At 40.3% G+C, this 15,641-nt stretch overlaps 1 long non-coding RNA gene across 1 annotated transcript in view; it reads left to right on the top strand.

Annotated features, from left to right (window-relative positions):
- Positions 1 to 3,332: 3,332 nt before the first annotated feature.
- Positions 3,333 to 15,641, top strand: part of LOC135184999 (uncharacterized) — a 32,822-nt gene continuing 20,513 nt past the window's right edge. The window contains exons 1-2 of the long non-coding RNA XR_010306317.1: positions 3,333 to 3,768; positions 10,236 to 10,299. This is a non-coding gene — a long non-coding RNA (uncharacterized LOC135184999). The remainder of the gene's footprint in view (positions 3,769 to 10,235; positions 10,300 to 15,641) is intronic.

Here is a 15,641-nt window from a genome sequence, read left to right on the forward strand (position 1 = left end):
TCTGACATGTACAACGTATGGCAAGTGATGTGAAGCTTTTCCTTGTGTAAGAGCCTGAGAGAAATAAATCTCCATTCAGCATTCATTTGTCTCCATTAGGTCCATGCAGAATTCCCACCCTGTCAGGCTCTCAGTCTCCCAGTGCAGATACCAACTGTACCTTGTTGCTGAAAACAGCCTGTCTTTCATCTGGACTCAGTTCATCTCCTCCTCCTCATGTTCAGATTATTTTGATTTGAAAGCAGCTTTCTTGACGGAAATAGCCATAAATGTCATTATGTCGGAACGTTGGAAATAGCCATTGTCAGCTCTAGGCAAAATGTCCTTGAAATTTTGATATAAACCTTATTTCTGAAAGCTTTTTCTACACAAATACACAGGCTTTTGCCAAAGTATCTCTTGCCTTTGCATTAGCAAACTCAGTGTTACATGAGACATGAAAGCGAATCTCCTCAGTTTTCCTATACATAACTACTTCATTGTGTTAGCTACAGAAATGCTTGCTACTACTACTACCAACCCCCTCCTCCAAAAAAAAAACCCACACCAAAACCTAACCAAACCAAAATCTGTATGAATCCCTCCCAAAACATATATTTTTACTTAACATTAGATTTATTGTTTGTTTATTGCCATTAAAATTATTCACAACCCTTAGGAAACTTTGCTGAGTTTTACTTACAATACTTGAAGCCTCATTTACTGATCATATCTCTTCAAACAGGATCTGCACAGTTTGCAAGTTGTTAATAAATGTTGATATGATAGAATTTTACAAGTGATTTAGGCTTTTGAAATGATGGGGTTTTTGTTTCTAAAAATTAAGCCACACTCCAAAGAGTAAAATTAATCTGAGTTACCAATGAAGTCTAATATTTCTGTACTACCCATTGTCTATTTTCATCTTAATCATCAATACAGCAGGGAGATATGGAAATCTGGTATGAATTCTTTCAATGCCTAGACTTCAGAGAGGAAGATGACACAGTGATGAGGATGTTCACTTGGAATAGGGCATTTCAGGGTATGGTGGAAAATACATAAAATTAATGGGTGTAGCAGCTACACTTAGCTGATACTGTCTTGACCTCAGCCTTTACCACCCAAGTCAATCACATCTAGGCAGAATTGGAAAGACATTGGGGTAAGGATGTTTGGAGGAACTCAGTTTCATCATGACCAGACCTTTGCTGGCAAAGGACACCCCTGCAGTGAACTGTCAGCACTAGGGCAGTTACCCTTCTGATATCTCTCAAGATCATCTGAGATCATTTTGAGTAAGCAGAGTTTCTACCACTACTAACAATGGCAAAGACATACCCTATTATCTTTTGTTTTATAAGTATTTTCTGCATTCATTGTTTTTCTTCTAAAATAGCAGCTTTCAAAGCCTTCATTTAATGCTCATTCCAAATTGCAAGCATAGGTTATCTTTGGAGACAGGAAACAAATGATCATGGTGATTTTGCTAGATAGATAGAGAAGACATAAATTAGTACACAGAAATAATTATGGAGAGGAAAAATAAACAGCTCTTTTCTCATCATGTCCAGTGAAGCCATCCTCATCTTAACAATGTTTTGAACTGAGTGATGAAACACATTAATGGTGCCAGAGCACTGCAAATGCTAAGTCTGCTTCTAAAAATGAAGTTATTTTTAGACCTGTGTCTTTAAAATAGCAAAGGTCAGTGTACTGTTCAAGGATTGCAATTACTACAAATGGCTTTGTAAGGTTCATGGTTGGATTAAAAAGATCAAAGTCTCACATGAGCAAGAGAAGGAATTACTTTACAGTAAGTCAGCCTTCCCTTTTGAAGATACACTCCATGTTAATGGACCTAGTGAATGTCTTTTCACAGACTGATTTCTGCAAGTTCAGGAGTCTTAGAATGCAAGTTTTGAACTTTTTTTCAGTGATGTAAAGGAAATATTTAAAATTAGAACAGGAGGAGAATTGTTAGCTCAAGTTTAAACATTTCTTTAACTGAACTACACATTTTCTTTTCTTGGCACCGAAGCTGTGAACTCAGCTTGGGTTTATCCCTAATGAATGCAAGGGCAGTGGCTGGTTTTGGGTGTACATCAAAGTAACCAGAGCACCCAGGCTTACAACCTGGCAATCCCCATCTGGAAGTCAGTGTAAACATATTAGCTCCAGTACCAGCAGCACCAGCTTTAAGAGCACCCTTTAGCCCCAGCTTCACCCATCACAGTGTATCCCAAGAGGTCCAAATAAGGGTCCACAAGCTCTGCAGGACAACAGCACTGGCAGCTGCAGTTGTGATCCTTACAGACAGGCACTGAAGTTGAAAGCTGGGACCTAAAATCCCTTTTGAGTATTTCAGTGTAAGGTGAAACAAAGCCTTAGGCAGTGCTGGTTGGAAGGTGTGTGGCTAGGTGTGTGCTGAGAAGTAAGGAACTTGAAAATTCACTAAACCCAGTATTTGTGTATATGGTTGCTTTATATTCTCCCTGAATTACTCATTTAATATCTGTCCACATGCTGCTAGGGAGTTTGGGGAGAAATTAGATAGCATAATTACTCACACTTCTCCAAAGCCCACATAGCACATTCCCAGGATTGATCACTCTCTTCATCCTTTAAGTTTTTATCCCTGACAGCTCTGTAGCAAAGGCAGCTTTTTAATTTCCAGTCTCTACCCCCTCCTGATAACTGATTAGGGTTGTACCTACCTGACATTCATGATACACACAAAACAGCTCCCTGATGAGAAAAAAATACCACTGGCTTTAATTTCACATGTGAGAAACTTCATTCAAGCTCTTCAGACACTGCCATTTGGGAGACCCTGACCGTGGCTGCATAATGATATTTGAGGAAAGAAAAACAGCACTGTTATGGCTTAAGCTGAATGAGCCATCCCAAAACAACTGGTTAAACTGGTCATGCACCAGATTGATTAGAAATCCTAGAATCATAGAATCATGGCATTCACCTGGCAAGGGCTAGAAGAAAATGTCATAGTCTTTTTAAGGAGGAAGAAAATTCCAAGCATTACTGCTTTTCAGGAATTTTCAGCCCAAAGAGCATCTGTTTTGAATGTCAATGGATTTGGTGCACTTAGGATCAACAACATGGATTTTAAAAAGCCTTGTAGGTGCTTAAATCTCAGATACCAAAGATGGCAACCTGGCTCAATTGGAGCCAACAGGAAATGAAAGCATAGGTGAAGGTAGGGTCTTGTCTACTCTGTCTTTAACAGTCCTATTTCAGTTTCTTGCTCTCTTCCTGTACCATGCCAAAAAAGCAATCACATCCTCTGCCTGAATCTAGAGAAGATGAGAAAATGCAATGGCTCTGGCACAACAGGCATTAACTTAATTTTGGTTTAAGACCCATTTCCAGAACTGAGAATCTAGAAAAAGTTACTGGAATTTTCTGTGTTCAGTATTTGAGGGAAACATATACATTCACTGGAGCTGCCTCTGCCACTTTAAATCCCACCTGACTGCTCCAAAAGGAGTCAAGCAGGTGCAGCCCATCAGCAAGAGTCAGGGGCTGGGGTAGCTTTGGCAGGCATGTAGCAGTGGCTTTTGTGTATGATCAGTCAGTGTGTTATATGTCACACTGGACATATAACAGGACAGGAAAGAGGGGGTTTTATGCAGCTCTGCTGTCACTCATCTTCATCAGAGTAACCAAGATGGACTCAGAAGATGCATGAGGTACAAATGCTATCAAGTCTGTATTCCTGCTTGCTACCTGGGTAACTGCTGCCTGAAGAGTGACAGTTCTTGTGCATTTGTGAGTATCTGAAATTTGGAATCCACTTTCAGAACAAAAATTAGAGTTGAATTATAAACCTGAATATCCTCAGACTCCTCATTATCTAGAAGGCGCATCTCTGAAATGACTGGCTGTAGGTTTTCTTACTACTATGTGGTAGCTTCAGTGTAGCTGCTTTTGTAACCAAGCCTGATTACACAAACAGTTTTGTTGGAACATCCACTCATCTCAGACTTTGTTTATGAAGCACTCCTCAAGACTGGGAAGGCTTAAACCCTTAACTGGAGCCAAAAGAACAGATGTTCTTTTTCCTTCCTCAAGGCCTATGGGGAAAAAGGAAAAAGCCTTTGCTGAGTTGATGATAGGATATCCTCACTGTGTTTGCTTTTGTCTAGGTAAAGTGTTGAAACAAATATTGAGAATAATTGAAAAAAAAAAAAAAGAGTAATTAAGATGCTCTAAATTCTTAGTGGAGGGGTTGTTCATTTTCTCCAGCTTTGTTTTTGGACATGAATATAAACTGCAAAGATCATTCGTGCCCACTAGAATTAGAGAATCATTATGGTGGGAAGAGACCACACAAGGTCTCAGTCTCCTGTTCATAGTGGTACCAATGTTGACTTCATATCAGGGTTTTGTTCAGGCAAGGCAAAGCAACCTCCCAAGGACAAAGACTTCCTAACCTCTCAGGGCAATATGATCCAGTGATTAATTGTTCTAATAATGCTTCTTCCTGTCTTACATTCAGTCCCAATGCAAAGGACACAATTGCTTTTCTGATGACTAGTGTTGTATCTTGAGTGCCAGGCAGCACTGTCAGCTCCACAGAGCTCATTCAGAAATAAATTCTGTTGGATTTAAGAAAATGGCTGCTGCCTCCATTATATATTTCAGCTGCATTTTTATCTAAGCTACTCCACATTTTAATGTGAATAAACAAGCACAGTGTACATGAAAAGATACAAAATGCAGCTACGAATCATATTCTGCCACGGCATTATCGGCATAATTCCATCAATGCCCCAGTAATATTTTTTTCCTTTAGATTAAAATGATTGGAATTATGTGGTTCATTGCTCACAGTTTTGAACTCTTTAAATGTTCTCCTTTTCTAGACATAGTAATTTTAAGAAAGCTTCAAGTCAGTGGTCTTTATAATTATTCAGTGAGTGATAGCATAAGGATATTTCTACTGAACTAATTATTATGAAAGCATATTTTGTCCCCTAAGTATAAACTATTTCGTGTTTATAAAGTAGTTTCCATCTAGGAGTATGAAAGTATTTCAGGGAGTCAGTCTGCTTAGTGACTGTGTCACTAAGTAACTTATACCCAATTTTACTGGCAGAGAGTACTGAAAAAAGATTAAATGCTTTTATTCTTCAAAGAGCTATTCCTGCACTAGTCCTTGTGTGGGATTTATCAGTAAACAAGAGTGCTCTGATCAGCAGTCCAGCCTCTTCCCTTGCACAAAGTTTGTTCATTTGGACAAGCTCTGGATAGATTTGGAAAAAACAAAACTTGCATGAGTGTTTCTCTGAAGTGATAGCTTTGAAACACATGTCCAGATGGCTCATTCAGTGGGTTTTCACAGCTACTGCACAAAGCTCTGAACACTTATGGGGAAAAAAAATAAGCATTACTATGCTGCTTATTTTGTCCAACTTAGCAAATGTTCTGCTTGGAAGGAACTGAGTTCATTTGAAGCCTATTATCTCATCTCTGAATGGGAACAGGAGTAAAATTTCTTAATATACAGTGATTATTACTTGTGACCAGTGCTCCTTTTTGATCTACAGATTAGCATAATTTTCTCCTTAAGGAATGATTCATGGTGCTCTTTGGCTTACCTAGGGCTGGTGCTATTTAGGTGAATAGTTTCTTGAACAGTCCATCTTACAGGAAAACAGAATTGCCTCATGAGAGGGAAACTATGTTTGCAATCAGTACAGTATGGCTAAAATGAAAAGAGATTGTTTTAATGGAGTTAGTGATAACTCCACAGGTCTGCACAAAGGATTTTGCATAATGGATAACTCAGAATGTGCCTGCTCAAATAATTTGACCCATAACTCTAAAATTCAGCTCAGCAACCAAAGAGTAATTGCTACTTAAAGCAAACCAACCAGCAAACAAGTATCTTTCCCCTTGGAGTTTCAAAGGGTCAGAATCTTAGCTGGTGTAAACTTGGTGTTTACAGAAGCCAAGCATGTGACCTGTATTGTGGACTTTTATTCTTTCCACCATGCTTGCTAATTAGCAAATGAAAGTGCAATGAATTAACAAATGCATTAACCAGGGTGTTCTCTCACAGCCTTTGTTGAGTGTTTCCTTGCTTCTGCTGTCTCCTCATTCCAGTCACAGGTATTTTTGCAAGAACAGACTGTTTTTGTCATAGGCCACAGCTGTGGCTCTGAGCAGACTGAAAAAAAAATGAGATAAAAAACTTCTTTAGTCACAGCACAGCAGCAACAGAAGAAATAAAGAAGTCACACTATTAAAATTTGATGTTTCCTTTTTTTAAGTCTGTGATAAATTGAAACACCCTTAACTTGTTGACTCAGTCTTTGGTCTCTGCCTCTTTTGAGTTCTGCCTGCTCAAATCTTCTCTAAAATGTGTGGAGATCAGTGTCTTTCTTTCTACCCAAGCAGAAAGAAACACTTCTGACATCTTGGCTACTTACCCCTGTCTCTTCTTTCTAATACTTATGTTGCTTGCTCTCCCTATCCACTCACAGTCCACTGATCTGGTTGCTTTCTTTCTTAACTTTCCCTTTATATGCTTTCTCACTTCCTTACCTGTGCATAAATGTGCAGCTTTAAGGAACACTTGAGTATCAAGGTGTTTAAGTGGTCTCTGTACAAATTGGACACTGAAGTCTCCTCAGCAACACAACGTTTTGTTCCTGTAGCTGTCCTGGATAAAGCATTTCAGAAAAGTTTTACATTTAATTATCAAGAAACTGAAACTGCTGCATAATGTTTTATTAATGCTGAACAAAAGGTTCTCTCAGAAATATATGGTGTCATTTTTGCAAGTCTCAGAGAAGGACTTCAAGCACCATAGGAGATTAAATGCAGGCATAAACATTCATAAATAGCATTAAGTAGCCATCAAGGCTGGGAAACTCAGAATAGATTACTGTGGTAGTTTGAAGTCGGTATAGAATCACATAATTATCAGGGCTGGAAGGAACCTCAAGGATCATCTAGCTCCAACTCCATTGCCATGGGCAGGGACAGCTCACACTAGGTCAAGTTGCTTGGAGTCCCATCCATCCTGGCCTTAAAAACTTCTAGAGATGGTAGTTTGAGCTTTAGTGCTGAAGCATTCTACGAGGAGGATCAGTGCTATTAGTTCCATAGCATAGATTGAGGAACTGTGGGTATGGATGTGTCAGTGATTTCTTGTGCATAAACAAGTATCTCCACAGAGCAGCTGTAAGTAACTGCCCAAACTCAGGACCATGTCTTATATGATTGCACAGGGAGCATAAGACAGCAAAAACTTTTTTCTATTTACTGTGACTAGGAGTCTGTCTTAGACTGGTAGGTGTACAGTCCTGTACACCTCTGCACACATAGAAAATCAGTTTGTCTGTGTTGTGGTGGTCACAGAGGTGAGTTATTGAACTTTTGGGAAAAGAAAAATTCTCTGAGTGGACCTGTAAGGAAGTCTCAGTGCGGGGACAAGAAGCACAGCCCTAAATAATAGGGAAGGCAGTTTAAAGATCGAGAGGAGAGTGTTACTAGAGATGAGGCAGTGATGAGAGCCACAGTGCAGTGATAGCCCAAGATATGCCATACCCACACATTTTCCAGGCCATGTGCCAGCAGTCTTTGGCTTGATATAAACCTCTCAGCATCTTTGCTGAAGTGCACGAGCTCTTTAAAGACTGGGGCTAATGTGTTATCCTCACCTTGCAAGGTGGGCTTTACATCTCCCTGATTATTCCAGTCTCATTGTCTGAGGGAATGCCACAGAATAGACATCTGGTTGTGCTCTGTAAGAGCTGCTGCAACAGCCTTTGCTATTTGATAAACTTACCCAGGTTCATGGCTCAGATGTAACAAAAAAAAAAAGTTTCTTTTTTGACTTAACACAGAGGCATTTGAGGATAATGGGAAGCCTGAATGTCAAGTATTCAGCCTCTAATAGTGATAGATTTTAAAGTAATATTTGATGATAGTAATCATTTGACCAAAGCAGTAAGATATGGCTTACTAACTGCAGTAATGACTCAGGCCACATTAGTAAAAGTATTAGGCTGATCAACTTCTCTCATTTTCCATTTGACTTATTCAGTTGTTATATTACTTCTTGAGATGCCAGGCTGTGCAGCAAGCCTAGCAGTTAGTTGAACTAAGGCTAGCAGCTAAGCCTTGTCCTGTATAGCAGCTGCTGGCTGTGCCAAGGGAAGCTCTCTCTGCCGTGCTGCAGAATGGGCCATGCTGCCAAGGTCAGCTCTTCAGCTAATACATTACCACAAATCCATGACTTTTTAAGGCCTTTTTTGCAGCCAAGAACTATGTGTATGTCAAGGCCAATCTGAGGGTAGGTCCTAATGGGAGTAACTATTCTTTGTGAAAAACAATAGCACAATCAGGCCCTAAATGAGGGAATTATTCAACCTTTCTCATTTGTCTCCATAAATCACCTTCTCTGTGTTGGCATCTCTTTTCCCTGGAGAAAAGGACTGGCTAACAGCATTATTATTACAGTGAGCAGAAGACAACAGTGGGAGTAAATAGTGAGGATAACTTAATATTTTGTTTTAGACATATCATTGAAATTGGTGACAAATAGCCCTGTTTTGTGCATCAGAGCAAGGAGTCAGGAAGTGGCCTTTTTAAAGGCCCTTGTAGTCACTGCATTGCAGATGAACAGTTCCTAAGGTAAAGAGGAATGATTAAGCATCTCACAGCTCCAGATCAAGTTTCCTACTCTCAGAGAGTGTTCTGAAACACGTAAGCAGATGGCAAGGTGCAAAAATGAGCTTGCAGATTGCTCATATTCTGTTCTCTAGCTGTTTGGTATTGTCCACTGATGAGGCAAGACACTAAGCTGTTGGACTGGTACAGCTGCTCTTTTGATCCTGCAAGATTATCACAGTACTGCTGCACTGTGATGTGCCTTCCTCCACTGGATGTGTCAGCGGTGCAGGCTGAGGGCGAGTAGTTGGGAACCTTTGTGATAGACCTGGGAGGACATGACAGGAGTACTGAATAGCATCACAACCCTTTTCTTTTACCTAATGGTGTTTTTTCTCTTTAATGATCCTTTTCTTTTCCTTTTGAGATGCCTCTGCTTCAGTTTCTTGGAGTACTATTGTCAGAAAGCTACTCAGTAACCTCTAAATTCAGGTGCTCACATTTTTCAGTACCTCATCTGTTATCCTGTATTAGTGAAGAATTAAGACACTTAATATTAACACTATCTTCTGGTCACTGCTTCAAAGCTGGCAAAGATATTCTTGCATTTCCCACACCTTTCCACTAGACACAAGTTCTTTTCCTGTGTTCTCTCTTTGAAACACACTTTTTCTGTGATTAAACAATGTGACTGAAGTATTCTCTGGAGACTTCTTTGACAAAATTGCTGCCTGCAAAACAGGCAAAGCTAATGGAAGGGCCAAATAAATCTTACAGCATCAAGAGAAGGCAGAGTGGAATTTTTTGGGCAGTTTTCCAAGTCCCACTGTTTCTAATGATCCTGTATTCTCTGCTTTATAGTACAAACACTTCAGAGCCATTTCTAATTTCCAGTCTGGTGCATAAACCATTTCAAGGATCTTCAGATGTAATCTAATTGGTAGCCAGATCTCTGTGAAATTACCCTATGTTTTAAAGTAAGAAACAGTGCTTGCAAAAATTATGAATGCTATTGATCAAGTGAAAAAAAAAAAAACCCAAACAACAACCCACACACCAAAAAAGGAGGTAAAGCAGAGCTTAATTTGATTTTTGTGTATGTGAAAATAAGTTTCACTTGTAATGAAGAGAAACATTTTCCCCTGTGATTTTACATGTTGTCTTTTGGGGGGGGGGGGGGCTGGGGGAGGGGCGAGTGTTTAATAAGTGAGTTGATGTGGCATGACTAAACTTCACTTGTCATTTACTGCCATTTATTCAATAGCAGTATTAATTAAGCCCACAAATGGCAGTGGCAGAGCTGTGGCAGATCAGCTCTCCAGATAGGGTGTTTGACTGTGCTCTCAGATTATTCTCAGTTGTATTATCATATGGTGACACTGGTTTTGGGACCCAAGCTGGTATCTGTATGTGTAGAGTATGCTGAGCAGATATCAAAGTTGCTTCTGAGCTGATGTTGAAGTGCATGAGAGGGTAAGTCCTGCTACAGGTTAACCAAAATGCCTACTGGATGAACTCAGGTCTTCTGAGTCTCAATGTTTTTCTCAAGACAAATCTGTAATGGTAAGTTTGGTGTTTGCTCATTGTTTTCATAATTCATTTTTTGTTTCCAGATATGCTGGGAACAGACTCCTGGGGAATGGACAGGCTGCATTTTTCAGAAAGACTATTGAAATGGTAAGTCCCTCACAGAAGTGATCTCTGTCACAGGAGTCAGGTACATGCAAGCTTGTCATGTCCATTTCATGGGTTTGCTGATGGTGCTGAAATCCCCAAGTCTATCTGCTGTCAACATTCTCTTTTAACACACTCACTCCTCCAAAAATGTCACATTTGTGAAAAGTAAGCTTTAAGTGATTGGATGAATGCACTAGCACAAGCAAAGTAATGCAGCTTTTCCTTCCAAGCATTCTGTGCTTTGTATTTCAGTCAAAAAAGGTTACAGCTTTCCTAGCAGCAGTGCTAGTGTTGGTTTCCAGTTTAAGACACAGTCTAGAAGAAACAAACAGAAGATAATGGCCTTTATTTTCAGAGCATCTTCATTGTCTGTTGCCACTATGAGACCTCAGCATTCAGCAGATTTTAAGTTGAAAGTGCTTAGCATCTTTCAGTATTTAAAGCATTTTTCATCTTCTTCACAGTTTGTGAATAAGTTAATAGTTCATGAGACAGGAAAACAGAAGAAAATTCAAAGAAAGGAGGAAGTGTCACTCTGACTCTAGGAAGTTCCATCCCATAAAAATAACACTGGATTTGACAAGATACTTCACGGTGAAAAAAAAATGCAAGGATTTCCCTACTTTGAAACTCAGATCCCGAAGTGGAACACTTGCATAATTCCAACCAGAGTGGAAATGTAATATCCACAATTGCAAAGAGAAAGAGTACAGCATCCACTGAAAATGCTTTATTGGTGATTTTGTAGCAAAAACGTTCAGTTTGGTTCTTCTTACCTTGCTGTCATTGAGAAAGAAGTGCTACAGTATTTAGAGCTACAGAAATATCCAGATTAGCAGAACATTCTGTTCTATACTATGTGCTGCATCTAAGGGTGCAAAGAAAACACCCTGGGTTTAAAATTTGCTTCTTTCAGTAATTGTAGGCTCATTTTATTAGAACTGGAGAAGGCAGCCTTGCCAGGTCCCAGCAAAGATGCTGGTTTAGTTAGCTGCTGAACGAGGAATACGGGGCTTGCCAGGCTGCACCAGCTTGCTCAGCCAGCACTTAGAATCATGTTCTTCAGCCTTTGCCAATACTGCATCCATGCAGGATGGAGTAATGAAGTGTGAGATTGTTCCCCACACAATGTAATGCTGGCTGACAGTGGTGGGATGTTATTCACTGCCTCCAACCTTCATATCAGCAGAGGGCAGTGACAGCAGAGCTCCAACCTGTGCTTCAGCACAGACAATTTTTACACGGGTAAAACAACGTATAGCATTGACACTGGCTTCTGACCTCAGGGTGTTTTACCAGATCTGAGCAGTGCTTTCATGGCAGTCACAGCAATAGCATTCAGGCAGCATGAGCAGAATTTTAATTTCTGCTGGTCCATTTATTTATTTAAATGCATATTTGTTTGATTGTTGTTTCTAATTCTGGTAGTAGAAAAACAAAAACAGGATTTAGGGGTGAAGGATGACATTCCCTGTGTTGAAGGGGAGTTATTTCTGGTGTGGAAAGTTAAGCACTCTGAAATAAGGCTGTCCCTCCTCTTACTGAGGATGGCTGTGCTGAGCCAAGGTGGGTGATTCACTTCTCTGCAAGCTGATTTCTACAGCTGTATAGAAGCATGCTACATAGAGGAAGCACCTAGCAACATTTCTGGCAGCAAGAACAAACACACTTTCCAGTACTTTTTAGTTCCAACAGACAGATAAATTGGTCTTTAGTGAGAAAAAATGTTAGGCAAAATCTGTTTCTTTCTTTACAGTCTTGCAAAAACTTTAATGATTTTCTGATGGGCTCTGGCTATGGCCTACAGGAATCACTCAAAGAGCAACTGCTAAGCATGACCTTCTGATGTACATAGGTTGTCTGTATTTATACTGAACCATGGTCTCTGTCCCAGTTGGTGCAATCCCAGCCACCCTAGTCTGATCACAAAAGGAACTGTAATAACAGTAACAGAGCCATGTCACTTGGGCCAGAGCCCTGGGTACAGCTCTTTTTATTTATAGCACATTAATGATGAACATGAATTATTCTAACATCATTTGTACACAGTTTTATTTAGCAGAAAAGGAAAAAGAAAAAGGTTTAGCTCTGAGTAAGCCTGGAAAAACTACAGTTCTGTCTCATTTCTTGACAGAAAATCACTCCTTAGGTTTTTGCTAAACTGTGGTCTTTTGTGTGTAGAGGAACAAGAAAGCCCTGAGGAACTGGGATTCCACCAAGCAGAAAGTTCCCTGAATATGAAATATTTAATAACTTGTGGTTGATCAGTGAGAAGAGTCAACAGATACCTTGAAAAAGTATTTCTTGTGGAGAGGCAAGCACTGCATGTGTTTGCTGTGAATGAACAGAGCAAATTAATCATACTGTCAGACCAAAGTGGCATTTGCTTCAGAAAGCCTCACAGCAAAATGTTGGCTAACAGCAGGTGAGGAGAGCTTCTGAGAAAGAGGAGTTATTAATGGACTTAAGCAATATGACCACAATGTCTTGTTGAAGCTATGAAGAAAACCATAATTCAAAACCATGGCTGCATCTAGCTGTACCTGTCTGTTCAGAAGATGCCTAGCTATATGCCCTGCCCTTGCTGCAAAGGATGGCAGCTGCTGCTGAGTGTGTGAATACACCCAGCAATAACTGTTGCTGGCAAACATGCTCAATGGACACCATCTTCTATCATTAACCTCCTTGCATATCCTTCCTGCCCATTCACAGTGACATAGCCAACTGCTGCCAATTCATTCTCCATCTTCAGGCATTGATCACAGTTTCATTTTCCTTCCCTTGGTGCTTTTGTCCAGGCACTGCCACGATTCCAAGACTTGGCACTTTTAAAAATGTCCTATCTGTTGCTTTGATGAAGCTTGTTTTCCTTGCACAGTGATATTTCTGAACATTTGCAGTTAGCAAGGAGTTTATGCTGAGCAAACGAAACCAAGAAGCAATGAGGCTGCATAGGAAGGCACAATAATTTGTGTGTGCTACAAGATGTCTGCCAGAACTGTTTCACTGGGATCCTGTATGGAAGTAACCTTTCTAGATAAAATTCACAAAGCTAGACAAAATCCCATTATTCCCCCTAAGCCTTTATTTGGGCCATTTTCTGGCCATGACAAGACACATGCTCCTCTCCTGTTCAGTACTCAAAAGCCCAGTAGGTTTCAGGTTCATCATCCTCCTCGCGCAAATGCATGTAAAGCCTTCTGGCTACAGAAGCTGCACTTACTAAGTCATGAGATGCAAAGACTTTAAGGGAGCATATCTGCACAAGCATTGCTGGAGCTGTGTCAGACTAGCTCAAGGTCTTCTACTAGAGAAGTATTATGTGTTAGTTATGCTTTCTAAGTCATATCACCGACTTCTGTTCAAATGGCAATTTCAGACAACCCCATAAACAGCAGAGGAAGACGAGACAGAGCCAGCAATCCTCAGATGACCCTAAGATGAGGGTATGGGTTAATGTAGAGATGGAAAATGTAGATTTTACTCCAATACCCAAAATACACAGCCAACTATTTTCTCAAGTGACTAGGAATAGTATAAAGACTTTCCAATAAAACTGGATGAGGAAGAACAGTCTGCCGGGGCTGCTGAAGACTAAGGGAACAAGTAGGAAGACTGTTACAGCATGTAACAACCACTGCTAATCAGAAATAGGGCACTGCAGAGATGGTAAAACAGCAGAATACAACAATATGGTAGGGGTCCATATCCAAGCAGAAGGCCAGGTTCTGCCATTGTATGTTTATTGCAGTTTCTGCCACTAAAACCCAATCTGCTTTTTGTTGGATTGGAGGCAGGATGGGAGTCTGCTTGCCTGTGTATACATGTGAGGAAATTAAAAAATGGCAATACTTTTGCTCCTTTTGAGGCTGAAACAAGGTAAGGGAGATAAAAATAAGCAAGTGAAATGAGCCCAAGGAGAAAGAGCACAGAGGAACTGCTTATCACCACCTCCAATTCCTGTGATGTTGCCTTCAGCTTTTGAGGAAGATTAAAAAAAAAAGGAAATATGAGGAACAGAACCAAATCAACTGGAATAAACAGAAAGAGCTTCTCAATGTTTCCTTTGGGGGGATTCGACAGCTCCAAGTGGGTTTTAGATCCTGTGACATTATCATTCATCTTTGGCCTTTCCTCACTTCACACTGTCAGTTTTGTTGAACTGCACTGCATGAAAATGATGTTTTCCTCTCTGGCATGGCACCAGCAGGCAAGAGACATTTCAGCAGTTCTATCCTGTGGGGATAGCAATTGCAGGATTTTACTAATCCATCTGAGATTATTGCTCTTGTGCAAATAATGGAACCTACTTATTTCCTATTATAGATCCCTCTTTCCTACAGAACCAGATATGAATTTTGACCTAGTTCTCTATTTTCAGGAAAAGAGAAGAGAGTACCCAACTCATGGGGAGCTGCTTAACCAGATAAAGGCTTGTAATGCTTGCTAGGGAATCAGACCATTGCAACTTAGGTTGCAATGCTCAGAGGAATTAACCAGTGAGCATTATTAGCAATTGAGAAAACACACACACTTTCAGTTGCCATCATCAAGCATTTATCAGAAGATTAATGAGGAAACACTGTAGAACCCTGATTCCCTTATACCACTTAATTTGCATGAAAAAGACATCTAACGTGGTGGGAATTACTCCCAGGGAGTGCCCCAGGACAAGATAACTTCTTGCTCATCATAGTAATGCCAGAAAATCTTCCCTGCAGCACTTTTTGCTACTCTACGGTGTTTCAGTGCAGAGGCTGAGGCCTTATTTTGCCTGTTCTTGGCCAGCTTTGTGCTAACCAAGCCAGCTTTAAGGCTGCTCTGTCTTACACAGGGAGCCACAGAAGAAGCCTCCTTGCTCTTATTACTTTCATGAGTGAAGCAGAGCAATGATGGCACAGAGAAACACAGACATGTTTTGTTTCTGTCTTTCTGGAGAGGGTTGGAAAGGAAAGGGAGATTCTTTGCAGGGCTATGCCAACACATAAAGTGTCATTAAGTGAAAGAAGGAGTTCTGCATTATTGAAGCCTGAGGTTTTAATTCTATACAATGACATTTTATATTTATTCCCTCTTTAATTCAGAGAGGTGGAGCATCATAGGAGTCCTTGGCATTCTCAGTGGGAGCACTGCAGATAACCCAAATTGTAACACTCCACCCCACTCCTGGGACTTCAAAAAATAAAGCAATGGATGTACAGACAAAACAGATGGCTATGATATTTTGGCAGAAACTGGTTCAGAACACAGCATCTCTGGGGAGCATGAAGAAACAAGGAATTCATTCCACTCTGCTAAGTCATGGATCACTCACAATTTGGCCAAAGAGAAGTTTCCTTCAG

Source organism: Pogoniulus pusillus, chromosome 22, assembly GCF_015220805.1.
Source record: "Pogoniulus pusillus isolate bPogPus1 chromosome 22, bPogPus1.pri, whole genome shotgun sequence".
Lineage (NCBI taxonomy): Eukaryota > Metazoa > Chordata > Aves > Piciformes > Lybiidae > Pogoniulus > Pogoniulus pusillus.